The sequence below is a fragment of the Meriones unguiculatus genome, chromosome 5, assembly GCF_030254825.1.
Source record: "Meriones unguiculatus strain TT.TT164.6M chromosome 5, Bangor_MerUng_6.1, whole genome shotgun sequence".
In the NCBI taxonomy this organism is placed as follows: domain Eukaryota; kingdom Metazoa; phylum Chordata; class Mammalia; order Rodentia; family Muridae; genus Meriones; species Meriones unguiculatus.
In genome coordinates, this window is record NC_083353.1 from 98,909,070 (window position 1) to 98,928,255 (window position 19,186).

General features: G+C 41.1%; 1 pseudogene; it reads right to left on the bottom strand.

The window, feature by feature from the left end:
* Positions 1-1,201: 1,201 nt before the first annotated feature.
* LOC110539598 (immunoglobulin-binding protein 1-like) lies at positions 1,202-18,771 on the bottom strand (annotated as a pseudogene).
* Positions 18,772-19,186: the final 415 nt, after the last annotated feature.

A 19,186-nucleotide genomic window follows, 5' to 3' on the forward strand; every position in this document is an offset into this window, starting at 1 on the left:
AGAATGGATACAGAAACTGTGGTAGATTTATAAAATTGAATACTATTCAGCTATTAAAAACAAGGACATCATGAAATTTGCAGGCAAATGGATGGATCTGAAAAAGATCATCCTGAGTGAGGCAACTCAGACCCAGAAACCCCAGCATGGTATATACTCACTTATAAGCAGATATTAGCCATATAATACAGGATAGCCATATTACAATCCACAGACCTAAAGAAGCTAAGTAACAAGGAGCACCCTAGGGAGGATGCTTAATTCTTATTCAGAAGGGCAAACATAATAGACTGAAAGCGGTTGAAGAGAAAGAACAGGATGGGAGCCTACTATAGATGTCCTCTGAAAGATACCCAGCAGATGCCTTAGCATCTGAGACCTTTGGGCAGATGCCAAACTGTGGGCATCATGCAGGGAGTTTTATGGAAGACTGGGGAGGATAGAAGGACAAAGAGGGGGACAGGAGCATCACAAGAAGACCAACAGAGCCAACAAATCTGGGCCTAGGGGTGAGGTCCAGGGGAGGCTCTGCAGAAACTGATGCACCAACCAAGGACGATGCATGGAGAGGACCTAGGCCCCCTACTCAAATGTAGCCAATAGACAAGTCAATCTCCATGTAGGTTTCCTAGTAAGGGGACCATGTAACCCAGAGCTATCTCTGACATGGACTCTGTTGCCTGCAACTCAATCACTTCCTTCTGGCTAGGTGGTCTTGCCAGACTACAGAGGAAGAAGAGGCAGCCAGTTCTGATGAGACTTGATAGGCTGGGGTCAGTTGGTAAGGGAGGAGGGATCTCCCTTTCTGAGGACTAGGGTAAGGAGATGGGGGTGGGGAAAAAGGAGGGAGGATGGGACCTGGAAGAAATGAGGGACAAGGCTATAATCAGAATGTAAAGTGAATAAATTTTTAAAAAATAATAAATTAAAAAAGAGCATGAATTCATGCTGTCACTGATTATATAGAGCCATTTCTTAGTGCTCTTTTCTGACCACTTAAGGAATCAGAATACACCATAGTGAGAATTAATAATGTCAAACAAAAACCACTGGTCATTACCTAGAGTACAAGCAAACAATTACTCGGCACTATCAAAGACTCCAACTCTGCATTGCTGCCTTCACTGCACCCTGCTGAGGCAGGGTAGGACAGCCTGGTGTGTAGGTGCACACTGCTTTGTCCTTTGACCTTGGAAGAAGATTATCCCATATTCTGCTCATTGATATAGCTCCCAGGATGGGTATCCTTCTAATCATCCCACTCCCATATTCTATGCAGAGTTTTCTCCTCACTCTTCATCCTTTTGTTCTTGACCTTGCAATGTCAGCATGGCTATTCCCTGACCCAGTAATGCTGCATATTTCTGATGCTGTTTATACCAATCACTCACCAGTTCCAAATAGTTTGTTTTGGGCCTTGTTCTGAGTGAGTATGAAGGGTATGGTGTGGCTTCCCTGGAGATGGGTTGATCCCTCTCCTGGGGTCTTTTTCTTTCAGGGTCTTTATATCCTGGTCAATTCTCTCAATCTTTTCTAAGCTTAAGCCAATCTACCTCTGAAGGTGAAGGAGGTGTTCAGAACATGCTTATCATCCCCTTGACCACTTTCTACATCTGATTTCAGTGCAGACCACCTATGCTCTACCTCCTTCTTCTGCTAGTATCTCTCTATTTTAGCCTGACTTTGAGATGTGATAGCAATGAAATTTAGAGAGGCTATGGAGAAGCTAGAAAGGTTTTTATTGTATCTGGTTCCTATGTATGTAATTAAGAAAATAGTCACTCAATAACCGTTTTTAGTGCTCTCATATACTATGAATGGTGTCAGAGGCAAGAAATACAATGTTGGACAATACTGTATTCAGGACATCCTTGCTGTTGTGATGTATGTGATCTAGATACTTAAATACTTGAATTAATATAAATGGCATATAAAGAAAGTGCATTAATCATGAGCAAGTTGAATAGACGGATGGATTTGAGGGTAGGGGCAAAGAGAACCTGCATTACCAAAAGAGGAAGCTTTGAGACTACATGGCAACAGTTAAAAAAGAAGAAGAAGAAAGAAAAATAGCAGATTTGAAGAAATGAAAGATGAGTAAAATAGCCACTGAAAAGTACAAAGCATGGAAGGGAATGCCACAAACTCGAGATGAGATGGTACAGAAGATGCACCAAAGACACTTTAAATATAAAGTACAAGATATGTTAGGAGATAACAAGAGGATAAATATATACAACCCATTTAACCCCCACCCCCAAACACAAAGACACCATTAAAATATTAGCTGGCACTGCACAATACATAGAAAGGCAGAGAAAGAAAATAATAGGACGATGGTGACTTTTTTTTTTAAGTAAGATTATCTTCCACTGGAAAGAATAAAAGACAAAGGCTCACCATGTTGAAAGGATTTTCTTTTGAGAAAAAAAAAATCACAGAGTTTTCTAGAAATACCCACTGTAAAATCATCAATGGTTTGCAATGCCAGCCCCCATGTGGTACTGTGCAGGTGAAATGACAGACCAGCTACCAGGCTGCCTGGAAACAATCAAAAAGGCAGACATCTGTCTACAACATCAGGGTCAAGTCATCAAGTCACAGGAACTGTAAGCAGATTTTGTTACAACTAAAAGGTACACCATAAAATGGATATTTTATTTTGGATTTGCATAAAACTAAAAGACACTAACAGGATTAATAGGTCTTTTTTCCCCCTTAAGAATACTACATGGCAATTTGCTAATAAAATCATAAATGAGTGTGAAAGAATGTCAGCTCAAATAAGGATGTTAATTAAAAGAAAACGCTCACAGTTCTGCAAGTTCAGACTAGTATATCAAACCCAAACCCAAAGGAAAGAGAAAAGAAGAGAGGGAGAGAGAGAGAAGACACGAGATGGTACTCCATAAAGCAGAAAGTGGGCAACAGGCCTGTAAATAAGCTAAGGTACATGAACTAGCAGACCTACAGACTTGTATGTGTACAGAAAACCCAAGACAGAACCCCATAAAACTGAAGTCAGAGGGAGTTTAAAGAAAAAAAGAACTACCAGATATAATCAGCATAATGGCACAGAATAATTTTTTTTTTCCTTTCACAAAGTGAAAAACCAAGTAAGTAAAAGGAACAAATAAAGAAAATGAGAAGGGGCATTCTATTGCAACTTTATCTTCACCTATCTTCTAATTTACAATATCCACACATAGTACCCAGAACAGGAAAAACAAAAAAAAATTTTACAGTAATGAGACATCTGCAAATCTTCACTAGAAGAGTGGCTAACTACATACCAAAATAAATTCTTTTAATAGATTTAATTACACAAAACTAATTTCATTTAAAAAGATGAAAGGAGAGGAGGACCTCCCCTATCAGTAGACTTGGAGAGGAGAATGGGAGGAAATGACAGAGGGAGGGTGGGATTGGAAGGGAATGAGGGAGAGGGCTATAGCTGGGATACATAGTGAATAGACTATAATTAATATAAAAAATAAAAATTTAGTTAAAAAATGAATAGAATATTTAAAAAGGACCTAGAAGGGGAAACCAAAAACAATTTCAAAAACAATAAACAAACGCATGAAATCATGTTTGCAAGAGAGGTTGGCAGGAAATCTCACACCTAACCAAGGAGCTATTTGCAATTAATTGCAACTGAGAGAGGCAAAGTCAGTTTTCTTCAGTGGAGTGACATTGCATGCATCAACCACACCCCAGGGAAGATCTCATGCACAGGAGTCATTGACCAACACAAATCTGATTCCATGTGTTTTGTAGTGTGCGTGCACACTTGTGTGTGTGTGTGTGCTCTTTTTGTTTTGGTTTGTTTGGAGTTTTATTTTACTGCTTTAAGAGAGAAAAAGGACATAAGCTCAGAAGAAGAAGATCTGGAAGAAGTTGGGTGAGGGGAAAGAATATCCTCAAAATATATTGTACAAAATATTGTAATTACTTCATAACAACTAATGACTCACAAAATATTGCAACTTAATGAAATAAATATCTGAGAACACATTAAAGTATTTATATAATTCACCATGAGAAGCGCAAAGAAATAGGTGCTCATAGACTATATGAAGAAATCTCTGAACTCAATGTTGGGCTCTTTGATTCCCCCCCCCCCCCCCCGAGGGAGGAGCAGCCCTACTAGGCTACAGAGGAGGACTTTGCAGCCAGTCCTGAAGATACCTGATAAACCAGAGTCAGATGAAAGGGGAGGAGGTCCTTCCCTATCAGGGGACTTGGAAAGGGGAAGGGAGGAGATGGAGGGAGGGAGGGTAGGATTGGGAGGGAATGAGGGAGCAGGATACAGCTGGGATACAAAGTTAATAAACTGTAACTAATATTAAAAAAAAAGAAATCTCATTGGGAGAATTCTGGACATGTAAAAAATGCATGCTATTTTCTTGCAAAACATTTACATTAATGGACTATATATCAATTTAGCGGGGAAGTAAGGTAAATTATGCCCTTTTAAATAATAAAAAAACATGTCCTTCTAGAAATAAATAAAAATATAAACTTAAATAGAAACAAATAATAGAGTGGAAGAAATACTGCAAACAATTATGGCAGGTAGTCATTAGACTACCACTCTTTGAAATATGGCTATACTGGAAATATAAGACACCAATGAAGGGGAAATGAATGCATGATAAAGACAACAGAATGAAGGCCAAGTACCTGTTTGGTTTTCTAATTTTCACACTGATTATTTAACAAATGTGTAAATCTGGTTGTCCTTTAAGAGTGTGAACCCAAGGAGAGCAGGGATTAGGCACCTATGTCTCCCTTGGATCCCATGATGAAGAAGTAGGGGCCATCCCTTAGCTCCTTGAATAGCACTACAATACGACTACCAACAGTAGCTCAAGAAAAGACAATAGGAAAAGTTACGTTGTGTTTCATGACAGCCTCAAAAGTGACACTGTTTTGCTCCTACAGCATCCTACTGGTAAAAAATGTCCAGTGTGAGAGATGACTAAACTAAAGACTCAGAGTTAAAAATCTGCTCACTGACTAACAATAGAAGACCATATATATTTCCTCTAGCTGGTAAATGTTTATTTAGGATGTATAATAAACCATCTAAGATTCTACACTACCACTCTAGCAAAATCAATTCAAAAACAATAAAGTTACGATTCTTTATCCTAGAAATAATTGTAGGCCACTTAAACAATGATGAGCTCAGAAGTCTACTTGACAGCCCCAGAATTAACTATTGATTTCAAATAATAAACACAACACCTATCCCAGGAGTGTCCACAAAAATTTCCCAACACAGCCAATAGTGGAGAATAACTCCCCTAAGAATGACTGACCAGTTGTCAAAAGGCTTATATTTAAAGCCTGTGGGAATTCTCTAGATTGCTCCACTCTATATACTCTGTATACAAAAAGATGACTCTTCTATCCCCAATAGGACAAGCAGATTATGGTTAGAAGTAAACAAAAGGCTATGCTTTGTTATCAGTGTCACAAGGTGAAGAGGCAGAGGTCATCTGTAGATGAATTTTAATCCAGCAACATGGCTGCTCTGATCACTTTCAAAGACCTTCTAGGTCTGTGTGATCCAGCTGGAATTCATACATACCTCACACCTGGAATAAACAATGACATCTAAATGAGGGACAGATATAGTGACAAATTAGAGAAATATTTGACAGAATGAGTCAGAGATAGGATACACCAAGCTCTCACGACTACAGACAGGAAAGAAAAGCTTCTTAGGAGTAATACACTAGAGTTGCACACAGTAGAGCAGAGTACAGCAGAGAGAGAGACGACACTATGAGAGATTTAAGTTCAATACAGAACAATATAATTACAGGCAGTTTGGTGCAGTTCAGTTGAGGGCAGTTGTGTTCAGCTGAGTTCATGCAGCTCGGCGCAGTGCAGTTTGTGGAGTTCAGAAGCAGAGCAATTCAGGAGAAGCCAAGAGAAACCAGTTTGAATCAGTCAGCTTGGAGAGGAGTTTTGAGCCAGAACAGCAGCAGAGTTGGGCCACTCAGGAAGAGTTCAGAAAGAAGTTGAGAGGGTGAGCTTATTCTGCAATAATTCTCTGAAACAATTACATCTGGTGAGTAAAAGATATATTTGCAGTCATCAGCTGAGGGTGATGAACATAATAGGGATAAGGAATAGGATGCCCCTCTGAGATAATTCTGGAGCAGAGACCTAGAGAAGCCATCTTTTAACAGTCCGGGAAAACTATAATACACCTAGCATTCCAGAATGCCAAGTGTCAAGCAATAAACATTTGTCTCAGCTGACAGTTTGGCTGAGACAGGGAAAGAAGAAACAACAGACCCAAGCTGCTAGGGTCAAATCATTGAGGGCCTCAAGGTCTGTGGCAAGGAATCCAGAATTTACACTCAACACATTAAGACACAAGCAAATGATTTTCATCAGACAAGTGACAAGGTCAGGCTTACATGATAATTTGCAACACATTCTCTCAGATGTGGGGGGTGGGGCGGGAGGGCGGGGGGCGGTGCATGTGTGTAGGGTGCTGTGATTGTGCTGCTTGGGAGTGAGAAAATGATGTAGCCTGATTTGGCCCGTGCAGAGCTTAGACCCTTGGCCTGACTAATTAGAACAGTACCATTTATACTGGGCTCTGAAATAAACGTAGCTGTGGCTGCTGATAGTTAGTTTGCCCTCATTTACTGCAAGTGAAAGGTCTTATTCTTCATGACTCATCCACAAATCCTGCTGATCTCTCTAATTAAAAAGTTTTCAAAGAAGTTGATACATTAGTTTTTATGATCCTAGACACACCAGGCATAAATCGTCCCTGCCACATATGCATATATACATGCCAGGACTTCACTGCTGAACCTTTCATCATCATGAGGGTTAGTTTTCAATATCATTTTCTTGACACCATCTGTCATGCTCTTTTCTCAACCTTTGTCGGCGAAGTGACTATTTGTTGATTATGAATATGTAACTGGCATCTTTTTAAAACAAATCCTTGACAGAGATTCAAGAGGAAAAAGTCATAAAAGAAAAAAAAGTGTCAACTGCCGGGTGCTATGGACCACAGGCACAGGAATACACTGTGGGTTAGTCTATTGTACAATGAAGTCAATGTCACAAAGAATGAGGGTGAGCTGAGTTTGTAGCCATCCTAATTCTTAGCAAGTCAATCTACTCATTTCAGTGACCTTTCTAGACATTGTAATATTTCAACAGTATAATTAAAGGACAGAAAAAGCAATTCTGAAATTAAGCTATATCTATATTCACCTTAACCCTGTCTATCTGAAACCTCCAGAACGATATCTGTCCTGAGATAATTTTCCTAGTTAATGCAACCATATGACCCATTTATACTATTTTGACTTGACCTCTGGTAAGAAGTATAAGAAAAAAAAAGGGGGGGGGGCTGTGTCCTGTATGCTTACTCTCCAGAACTAAATTAATAAACAGAGAAAAGGACTGTAGTGCAAAGAGTTTATTCTGAAGATACTCCCATTAAGAAGAACTTAGAAAAAAAAAAAAGGAGGTGAATGAAATACTGGAAACTGCTGTGGACCATTGGCACTCAGTGCATCTGAGGTTAATTCCCAAGGGTCCAAGTAAAGTACACCTAGGAATTACTTCTGAAAGATAGGGAGCTGAGGCATTTATCCTACTTTCCATTGGTTGAGGATTGTCCCTCAGGGTATTTACCACCTCAGAGTTCTGTGCTGCCTAAAAGGTACACTAAGAGCTCCAGGGGCTTAAGAAAAAGCCCCGAGGCAAAAGTGCAGAGGCGAGGATGCTTAAGGTGGGATGCAGATGATTTGCATGGAATCTGTCCATTAGTGACAGCTCAAATCATTGGTGACTTAAGAGGTTATGGAGCACAACCTACTACAGCAGAAAAACGCTGCTGATAACAGAAGCAGTGGGGATACTGGTAATCATCTCTCTCAGTGTCCAAGGCAGAGGGATCAGCTGATCCACACCTTTCAGTTTTCTAAGTATTAAATGAACTAAGTACCAGCTGAACAGAATGGGGCCATGCTGAAGTCAAAGACAAGATGCCCAACTCTCAACAAACTTGAAACTCTTAGAGATTGCCAGCAACTGCAAACACATGAATATGCAACATATAAATCTAGAACGAGTGGATTATAGTACCAAGAAGTGAAGAAGACTCCATTCTACAGTCAGACAGACAAATGAAACAAATCAAGGACCTGCAGTGAAAACATGGACATGATGCTTATTCTGCACCTCATAATCTCTTCACGTGATAGTTGAAAGATTAATAGTGTCTACACTGTATAGCGGTTGTGAGAATCAAATGTGTATCTGACAGAGCAGCAGTCCTAGTGTCCACCATATAAAGAACAAACTCTACTTTCTTGAAGAAGAAATTTAACAGTGGCATGACAATAAGAACAAAGAAATTCCTTCTCCATTTCAGACTCTTCTACTTAAATATTCCATATTTATTTATTTATTCCATAGCCCTAGGCCTGTTTTAGTGCTTTCCTGTATATCTTTTTTAAATCAATTTTATTTTTTATTTTTAGTTACATTTTATTAACTCTGTATCCGAGCTGTATCCCTTATTCCCTCCCAATCCCACCCTCCCTCCCCCATCTCCTCCCTGCCCCTTTCCAAGTCCACTGATTGGGGAGGACCTCCTCCCCTTTCATCTGACTCTGGTTTATTAGGTATCTTCAGGACTGGCTGCAAAGTCCTCCTCTGTGGCCTAGCAGGACTGCTCCTCCCTTGGGGGGTGGGGAGGTCAAAGAGCCTGCCATTGAGTTCCTGTCAGAAATAGTCCCTGTTTCCCTTACTATGGAAAACCAATTGATTACTGAGCTACTACGGGCTTCATCCGAGCAAAGGTTCTATGTTATATCCATACATGGTCCTTGGTGGAGTGTCAGTCTCAGAAAAGACCCCTGTGCCCAGATATATTTGGTCCTTGTGGAGCTCCTATCCTTTCCATGTCATACTAACTCACCTTCTGCCGAAGGTTTGGTTATGAGTCTTAGTATCTGTTTTGAAACACTGCTAGGTAGAGTCTTTCAGATGCCTTCTGCAGCAGATTCCTGCCATACATCCAATGCACATCCCGTTTGTCTTTCTAAGTGAGGATTGATCATCTTACCCTGTGTCCACTTTCTTGTTTATCTTCTTTAGGTGTATAGATTTCATTATGTTTATCATATCTTGTAGGTCTATATAAGCGCGTATATATCATGTTTGTCTTTCTCCTTCTGGGATACTTCACTCAGAATGATCTTTTCTAGATCCCACCATTTGCCTGCAAATTTCATGATTTCCTCCTTTTTGATTGCTGAGTAGTATTCCATTGTATAAAAATACCACAATTTCTGTACCCATTCCTCCTTTGATGGACATCTGGGTTGTTTCCAGATTCTGGCTATTACAAATAAAGCTGCTACAAACATGGTTGAGCAAATGTCCTTGTTGTGTACTTGAGCAAATTTTGGGTATATACCTAGCAGTGGTATAGCTGGGTCTTGAGGAAGCACTATTCCTAATTGTCTGAGAAAGCACCAGATTGACTTTCAAAGTGGTTGTACAAGTTTACATTCCCACCAGCAATGGAGGAGGGTTCCTCTTTCTCCACAACCTCTCCAGCATGTGCTGTCACTTGAGTTTTTCATCTTGGCCATTCTGATGGGTGTAAGGTGAAATCTCAGGGTCATTTTGATTTGCATTTCCCTAATGGCTAATGAGGTTGAGCATTTCTTTAAGTGTTTTTCTGCCATTTGATATTCCTCTACAGAGAGTTCTCTGTTTAGTTCTGTTGCCCATTTTTTAATTGGATTACTTGGTTTGTTGCTTTTCAGCTTCTTTAGTTCTTTATATATACTGGATATTAATCCTCTATCAGATAAAGGGTTGGTGAAGATTCTTTCTCAATCTATAGGCAGTCGTTTTGTTTTGATGACAGTGTCCTTTGCTTTACAGAAGCTTTTCAGTTTCATGAGGTCCCATGTATTGATTGTTGCTCTTAGAGCCTGTGCTGTTGGTGTTCTGTTCAGAAAATTTTCTCTTGTGCCAATGAGTTCTAGGCTGTTCCCCACTTTTTCTTCTAACTGATTTAGAGTATCTGGTTTTATGTTGAGGTCTTTGATCCACTTGACTTTAGTTTTGTGCAGGATGATAAATATGGATCTATTTTCATTTTTCTGCATGTAAACATCCAGTTGGACCAGCACTATTTGTTGAAGATGCTGTCTTTTTTCCAATGAATGGTTTTGGCTTCTTTGTAAAAAATGAGTATTCATAGGTGTGTGGGTTTATTTCTGGGTCTTCTATTCAGTTCCACTGATCCTCCTTTCTGTTTCTTTACCAACACCATGCAGTTTTTATTACTATTGCTCTGTAGTACAGCTAATGATTGGATTTCTTCAGTGTCTGTAGTTATGTCCCCCTTTTCATTTCTGATTTTGCTGATTTGTATAGTTTCTCTCTGCCTTTTAGTTAGTTTGGCTAAAGTTTTGTCTATCTTGTTGATTTTCTCAAAGAACCAGCTCTTGGTTTCATTGATTCTTTGTTACTTGGCCTTTTTCCCTTGCTGCTTTTAATATCTTTTCTTTGTTCTGTAGATTTAGTGTTTTGACTATGATGTGTCGTGATGTGTTTCTTTTCTGGTCTAGTCTATTTGGAGTTCTGTAGGCCTCTTGTATATTTATGGACATCTCTTTCTTTAAGTTGGGAAAATTTTCTTCTATGATTTTCTTGAAAATATTTTCTGGACCTTGGAGTCTGGAGTCTTCTTTTTCGTGAATTCCTATTATTCTTAGATTTTGTCTTTTCATAGCATCCTTGATTTCTTGGATATTTTGTGATTGGAACTTTTCTGATTTTACTTTTTCTTTGAGAGAAGTATCCATTTCTGCAAGTGTGTCTTCAGCTCCAGAGATTCTCTCTTCCATCTCTTGTATTCTGTTGGTGATGCTTACTTTTGTGGTTCCTGATCTTTTCTCCAAGTTCTCCAGCTCAAGGGTTTTCTCATTTTGTGTTTTCTTTATTGATTCTAATTCTGTTTTCATGCCTTGCACCATTTCTTTCATGTGTTTGAATTTGGATTCCTGTCTCTCTACGATTTTGGGGTTCTGTGAGTGCTTTTATTTCCCTATTTGGTGTCTGTCTAATTGATCTGTCCCTTGGTGAGAGTGGAGTGTTGAAGTCTCCCACTATTAAGGTATTAGGATCAATGCATGATTTAAGCTTTAATAATGTTTCATTTACGAATGTCGGTGCTCTCGTATTTGGGGCATAGATATTCAAGATTGTGATGTCCTCTCGGTGGATTTTTTTCTTTGATGAGAATATAGTGGCCCTCCTTATCTTTTTTGATTAACTTGGGTTGAAAGTCTATTTTATTAGATATTAGGATGGCTACTCCAGCTTGTTTTCTGGAACCATTTGCTTGAAAAAGAGTTTTCCAGCCCTTTACTCTGAGGTAGTGTTTGTCTTTGTTGCATAGGTGTGTTTCTTGGATGCAACAGAATGTTGGATCCTGTTTCCTTAACCATTCTGTTAGCCTGTGTCTTTTTATTGGTGAGTTGAGTCCATTGATATTGATAGATAATAGTGACCAATGCATGTTAGTTCCTTTTGTAATGGAGTCGATGATCTAACCCTGTTTCATTGCTTGTTTTCTTTTCATTTTTGTTGGGACATTATCTGTATGCCCTGTTTTCTTGGGTGAATTAGTTTTCATTGGATTGGAGTTTTCCTTCTAGTATCTTCTGTAGGGATGGTTTGCTGTGTAGATACTGTGTAAATTTAGTTTTGTCATGGAATATGTTTTCTCCACCTATGTTGATTGAAAGCTTTGCAGGGTATAGTAGTCTGGGTTGACATTTGTGATCTCTTAGGGTCTCCATGATACTTGCCCAGGCCCTTCTGGCTTTCATAGTTTCTGATGAGAAGTCCGGTGTGATTCTGATAGGTCTACCTTCATGTGTTACTTGGCCTTTTTCCCTTGCTGCTTTTAATATCTTTTCTTTGTTCTGTAGATTTAGTGTTTTGACTATGATGTGATGTGATGTGTTTATTTTCTGGTCTAGTCTATTTGCTGTTCTGTATGCCTCTTGTATATTTATGGACATCTCTTTCTTTAAGTTGGGAAATTTTCTTCTATGATTTTCTTGAAAATATTTTCTGGACCTTGGAGCCTGGAGTCTTCTTTTTCATCAATTCCTATTATTCTTAGATTATGTCTTTTTATGGCGTCCTTGATTTCTTGGATATTTTGTGTTTGGGACTTTTCTGATTTCACTTTTTCTTTGAGAGAAGTATTAATTTCTGTGAGTGTATCTTCAGCTCCAGAGATTCTCTCTTCCACCTCTTGTATTCTGTTGGTGATGCTTACCTTTGTGGTTCCTGATCTTTTCTCCAAGTTCTCCAGCTGAAGGGTTTTCTCTGTTTGTGTTTTCTTTATTGATTCTAATTCTGTTTTCATGCCTTGCACCATTTCCTTCATCTGTTTGAATGTGGATTCCTGTCTCTCTATGATGGTCTCTATTTTTCTGTTCATTTCCTCTCTATATGCCACTAATTTTATCTCTACTTGTGCCTCTATTTGTTTGGCTATGTTTGCCTATGTTTCTTTAAGAATTTTGTCCATTTCCTCTTTCTTTACCTCCAAATGACTGGCCAAATCTTTGATAGATTTGTTCATTTCCTCTTTAACTGCCTGAATTTGCATGGTTATTGCTCTGAGAGAATTGCTTGTTTCCTCTTTATCAGCCTCGAATAATTGGGTAAGCATAGCTTTAAAGTCATTTTCCTATGCTTCTGATGAATTGGAGTATCCATCAATATTGTGGGTTGCTGGTGAAGTCATGATGTCCTGATTTATGTTGGATGTATTCTTTCACCTACCCCTGGCCATTGGCTTATCTGAAACCTTCCCTGTTTGTTTTTGGATTCTGCAATTCAGACTGGTACTGTCTCTCCCCGGCATCTGGAGAGTACTTCAGGAAGCTAAGAGAGGTCCTGTGGCCTCAGCGTGTGGGTTGGTGGTCTAGCCGTACCTGTGGGAGAAAAATACACAGGCACAAAAGGGGCAAATGCAAGCGTGCGTGCATGTGTGTATATGTGTATGTTTGTGTGTGTGTGTGTGTGTGTGTGTGTGGAAGTGTGCATGGAGGTGTGTCTTCAGGGACAGAGTGATAGATAATGTTGAACCCTTAAGTGTGTGGGAGGGGCTCTCCACTGTATATGTAGCAGGCAATAGTGATGGTCACGGCGCAATTTCTGCATTAACTGCCTTAACTCCTCAATTGGACGAACAGAACAGGGGCTTCAATGTCCCAAGTGACCCTCTGTTTCCCAAAGAGGGTATGTGGGTGGGAGGGGTCCGATGCCTGGCTTCTGTTTTAGAAGGACCCTAGATCTGGGGCTCTACAGATACTCAAGGGTGCACTCACTCTCAAACAGGTCACTTTGGCACAGATCAGGGTATCCAGGCTCTCTGCTATCTGGTTTGGCCCTGGTTGGTCTTATGCAGGAGGACTGATGTGCTCCACCAGCTCAGTGCTGCTGCCGCCACCAGGTTAGGAAGTCTCGCTGTAGCTGGAGACTGGGATGCCAGTTCAGATGTCTTCTGGGAAGTCCCGGGGGCTCTCCACTGTGTTCTCCAAGCCTGGGAGGCCCAGCGCCTGGTGTGCTTAGCTTGTATGGTGGGTCTGCTTGGCTTTGGTGGGTGTATAGCATATTATCTGTCACTAAGGGTTTGGGCGGGCTGTGCATTCAGTGGCTGAGTGACCCTGCGGAGCCAGTATGGTGGCTAGCAGACCTGGGACCCTGGGATGATGGTGCCGCAGTGCAGGGGCCTCAATGTCCCAAGTGACCCTCTGTTTCCCACAGTGGGTATGTGGGTGGAAGGGGTCCGATGCCTGGCTTCTATTTTAGAAGGGACATGGATCTGGGGCTCTGCAGACACTCACAGGATTACTCATTCTCAAGCAGGTCACATCGGCAGAGATCAGGGTATCCGGGCTCTCTGCTCTCTCGTTTGGCCCCGGTTGGTCTTATGCTGGAGGACTGATGTGATGTGCTCTGCCAGCTCAGTGCTGCTGCCGCCGCCATGTTAGAAAGTCCTGCTGTAGCTAGAGACTGGGTTGCCAGTCCAGATGCTTTCTGGGAAATCCTGGGAGCTCTCCACTGTGCTCTCCAAGCTTGGGAGGCCCAGCGCCTGCTGTGCCTAGCTTGTATGGTGTTTCTGGCTGGTTTTGGTGAGTATATAGCATATTGTCTATCACTGTGGGGTTAGGTGGGCTGTACCGTCAGTTATCGCGATCCTGCGGAGCCAGGCTATGTTGGCTAGCAGACCTGGGACCCTGGAAGGATGGTGCCTTGCATCTGGGACCCCAAGACCAGTACCACTGGCAGTTGCCGCTAAAGGTCTTGGAGCTCTGCCTCATCCACTGCCGACCCCAGGCAGTTAGGTCTGAGCTGAGAATCTCGATGAGTCCACTATGCCGAGGAGGAGGGAGGTCTGAGAGAGGGGAGTGGGGAGATCAAAGGACCATTTCTCTCCTTCCCCAAACAAGTCCCCGGGTGACCCGAGACCAAAGTTCTCACCTCATGCGATGGTCCCTGTCGTTTAGAAAGCCTCACCGTTGTTTTCCTGGCTTCAGAGGTCTTTCCACTCACCAACTCAGGAATTCACCTCTTCCATAGCTCAGAAACTGTGCATGCTAGTCGCCATCTTGGCTCCGCCCCCTTTCCTGTATATCTTTAAAAGCTACAATATTTAAAGGAGAGCTACCCAGTTTAATACCACAAGAAGGACATTCAAAGGTGTGGAAAATGCATGGAATTATAAGCAGTCAGGACCTAATTTCAAACCCATGTATCTTGTCAGTGCACTACCATGGGAAAACCTCTTATGAGCTCCACCATTCAGTTCTCTCACCTATAAAATGGGATTTGCACAGCTGCTGTGTAAAGTGAGGGAAAATATTTCTATAAGGTTCCCCAACATATTTTAAGTCTTCAAAATGTTGCTTATACTATTAACTATCCATTCCATGGCCACTGATTAGGTACCTACTATGTGAAAGGTGAAAAGGTATCCCATGTGGTTTTGGGAACAAAAAGACAGCTATCGATACGGTACAGTTCCAACAGCCAAAAGTCCTACAGGTTAATGTCTTTAATACTTAGACAAATCTAGCTATTTAAAAGAATTAAAATTATTAAGTTACCTTCATATCAAATCCCATTACCCTAATATTAATAAGAAGGAGGGAGACAGACCAGAGGAAAGACGTAACCAAGGTGGTTAACTCTGAGCCAGAGTTCCTGGAAATGCAAGATAATGAGTTCCCTCTAAATTCACATCCGCTCAAGGGTAATCAGAAGTCTGCAATGTGAACTGAATTCAGAGAAGGTTTCTCATGGACTGAGCTTGCGGAAGGGGAAACCCTACCTGACCTGAATTTGGAACAAATAACAGTGCCGCTCTTCCCCAGACTTTTTACTCAAGGGAAACCAGGATGAGATGCCCATCAATAACAGCCTAGAAATGAGTTATGTCACACATTCATGGAAAGAGGAAAATGAATGAGGTAATGGTAGGGATTACGTCATCAGCTGGATGCATATATGGCCTCGCTCGCCCCTAGGTCACTGCCTTGCTGAACTAGAAACAAAGTACTCCGAAGAGAGAGGGACGGAGGTTGGCTTCCTGACTACCATGCACCTCAGCACTTCACAGGCATACACTCTCCTCAAGAAGAAGGAAGAATATTCCTTCCTTATGTCTGCAGGACACTTTATACTTCACAAACCATTCAATGTCCACTGTCCCGCTTAATTCTCATGATGTGGTGAGAGCTTTTTAATGTCCATTCACATAGGTGCAGCTGTGACTTACAAAGCTAAAGCCACCTGTTTAAGGTCCTATACCAAAGAGTTGAATTGCCCAGACTGAAATACACATCTCCCAGTCTCATTTCCAAGGCTTTTTGCACACTTGTGTAAAGACTCTGAGAGAAAAGAAGGTGGCATCAACAGAGCTGGATGATAATGACAACAGAAACAAATGTGTACCTAGAGGCCTCAAGAGAACTCCCTCAAATCAAAATTACTAGCTAATGATGGGGGTGGGGGTTTTCTGGCTCTGTGCCATCCTTCCACGGGTCAGATGAGAATTTTTTTATATATATCAAGCCTTCTCCATGAACAGCACCATTAGATTCAAGATAGTAAATTTCATTGGCAACTAATTGGTGAGTAATAAAGTCTCTAAGGTTTATGAGCCTTGCACTCCCACTAATACAGAGGTACAGTGTCAACAATAAACCTGTAACCACTGACAAACTCCAGCCTTCTGTAGAAGGGAGGGAGGGAGCCTTTTCTCTTGGCCTGAAGGCAAAAACAGCATTACTCAGTTTCAGAAGTGACAAGATCACTTTCTCTTGTGTGATCTTTAATAGTAAATAGAAGAAACAGCTTCACCATTAGAAATAACCTTTGATTGTGGCATAATGGGAAAAGAGGAAAGAGGCGGGTACCTCTGCTCTAGTTAAACTGCAAGCATTGGCAGAAGTGCGCTTGAACACATAATAACAAAGCAACCGTGACCAGAGATAAGAGTTCCTTCAAACCCCACACTGCTTACCCAATTGTTCACTAACACGGGGAGGTACTAAAGAAATATAGGATTTTGAGCAGAAAGGACAGGCTCTCTGGGATGGGAAAAATATGGTATCTTTTTTTACTCACATCCAAACACCCATAAATAAATAAATCCATTGAGTACTGATGACACAACTCTATTGCCAACGCTTTCTGCTCTTTCTTATTTGGTACTGAGTTGGTCTTCCAATTGTACTAAGAGAACCAATCATTTATAGAAGTCAGGGCTGAATAATTCTAGTAAACCTTGGGACCCCAATAAAGAGGACCCAGTCTTCATGCGCAAATGACACAGCAGATTTTGAAGACTCAGAATAAAATAATATAGGATATCACATTAATAATTTATAATATAAATTATACATTAAATTAACTGAATGAATGGCTTAACTAAGAGAGATGGCTACCCATTTTTAAAATTGTATCCACTCAGGAAGATCAAAAGAACAAATTCAGTCTACATCTCTGAATTGCTTCATATTTTTGTGGGACTGTTTATGTGGTAGCCATACACTATTTCTCTCAAATCTCTAATACATCCTATATATAAGCTTAAAGGGAGATGGTATACATGCCCAATTTTAATGCCTTGGAAGCTAAGCTGGAAAATGGTTTCTTCCTCTGCAACAGGCTTTGAAAGGAGAAAACAGAAAAGTGTGTGTGTGGGGGGGGGAACATGTGTGTAGTTGTCTGTGGTTTGTGTGTGGTTTTCTGCAGTGTGTGTGTATGTGTGTGTGGTTGTCTGTGGTATGTGTGAGGTGTGATGTGTGTCTGTGTCCGTTTAGGGCAGTTTGCTTGTCCACTGCCTCCAGTAGGAGCACTGTTGATCTAACTGATCTACAGGAATCTGTATACTGTGGCATGCAACCATTTGATTGCACCACTTCAGGGAAATGCTTAGAGAGCAACTATTAGGATGTGGTGCTGATCAACGTAGGGTGAGGGGCTCAGTATCCAAGCAGATTCACTTAGTTCAGCTTTTTGAGAACCAGAGATACACGCTGCACCTGGGCTTGCTTTCCTGAAAACACACAGTCTTGATTACAACAGGGTCAGTGAAATAATGGCACTGAGTGCTAATCACATACATCTCATTACTACAAAATCAGTTTAGTTTCATCCTCAGCAGGGCATTGTCACCTGTATCACCCTGACATGTGAAAGAAAGAGTATTATTTTCTGTTGGTTGAAAAGAAAAGGCTTTAAATATGCCACAATTTTCAAAACCCAATGACAAAAGCTTAGAAAAAAAAATATGTCCTCTCAATTGGTTCCAATAAAACCATTCCCCTGCTACAAGAGGTCCATATTTAGATGACCTAAATACTACACATCTAGATATTTAGGATTTGTACGTAAAAGTATTTATTTATGTACTGTGACTTCATATCCCTTTTAAAAAACATTGTGGTGCTAGGAATTGAACTCAGGGCCTTTGAACACGCAGGACAAGCACCGTAACAGTGAACATGTTATATCCCCAGCAAAATGAGCTTTAAAAAACTTACTGTTATTTAACATACTCAGTGCATTAGATTTTTACACAACTATGATCAATCTGATTGTCAAGAAACAATGCCTAGCGGTGCATTGTACCAGACAACTGAGTCCAGAGACTCAGACAACGGACCCACTCATTACCCATGTCTGTAAGAAAGGACAGTTCTTCCTCTCTCTAAACGTCTGCCTTAGTGAAAAAAAAATCTACATTCACGTTTTATCCACTCCTACAATTTCAAAGTACCCTAGCTGACCACGTTGAAGACTCACGTTAGACTTGTTCCCACCCCCACCCCCATCCATTTACCTCCCTGTTGATCTGCCACTGCTATAGAGGTGATGCCTCGTGGATCTGGCTGACCTTCATTTCCAACAGCTGTGCCAGGCAGCTTTGGCTGCGCTTCCCATCTCCAGTGGCTCTTGCACCTGCAGTCTGGCTGGCTTGAGCTTCCTGTTCTCTGCCTGCCTTGGCAGCAAGCTAGAAGTGAGAGCTGTTGCCTGTGGTGCTCTCTGGACCTCCTGTCTCTGGTGACTGACCCAGAAAATACCTGAGGGATCTGTCAACAGCTGAGTCGGTGTCTCCTGCTCCTTGGCTCGAGACGAACTGCTGGAAGTTATCATTGCCATGTCCAGCTGGAGATGTGCCCTTTGAAAGTTGACCTTTTATTAAATACTAACATAGAAGAAAAGTTTTTTTTTTTAAAAAAAAGGGAGGGGGCGGTCCCATCATAACTTAATAAGACGCAGAGGTTTGCACAGAAGATGCTAAAATACTACAGATGTGAAATGATGGAGTATGTTAGTTTGAACCACTGTGACAAAGGCCTGACTTAACCAAACTTAGAGGAAAGACTTGTTTTGAATCACGCATTAAAGGTTTCGCTCTCTGACCCTTGGCTCCATTGATTGGAGGCATGTGGTGAAACAACGCCCCCATGGCCATAGGAGCTTGAGATGGAGGGAGATATTCATATGATGGTGGCCAGGGAACAGGGAAAGAGGAAGGGATTAAGGACTACAAATCACATTAAAAACATGTCCC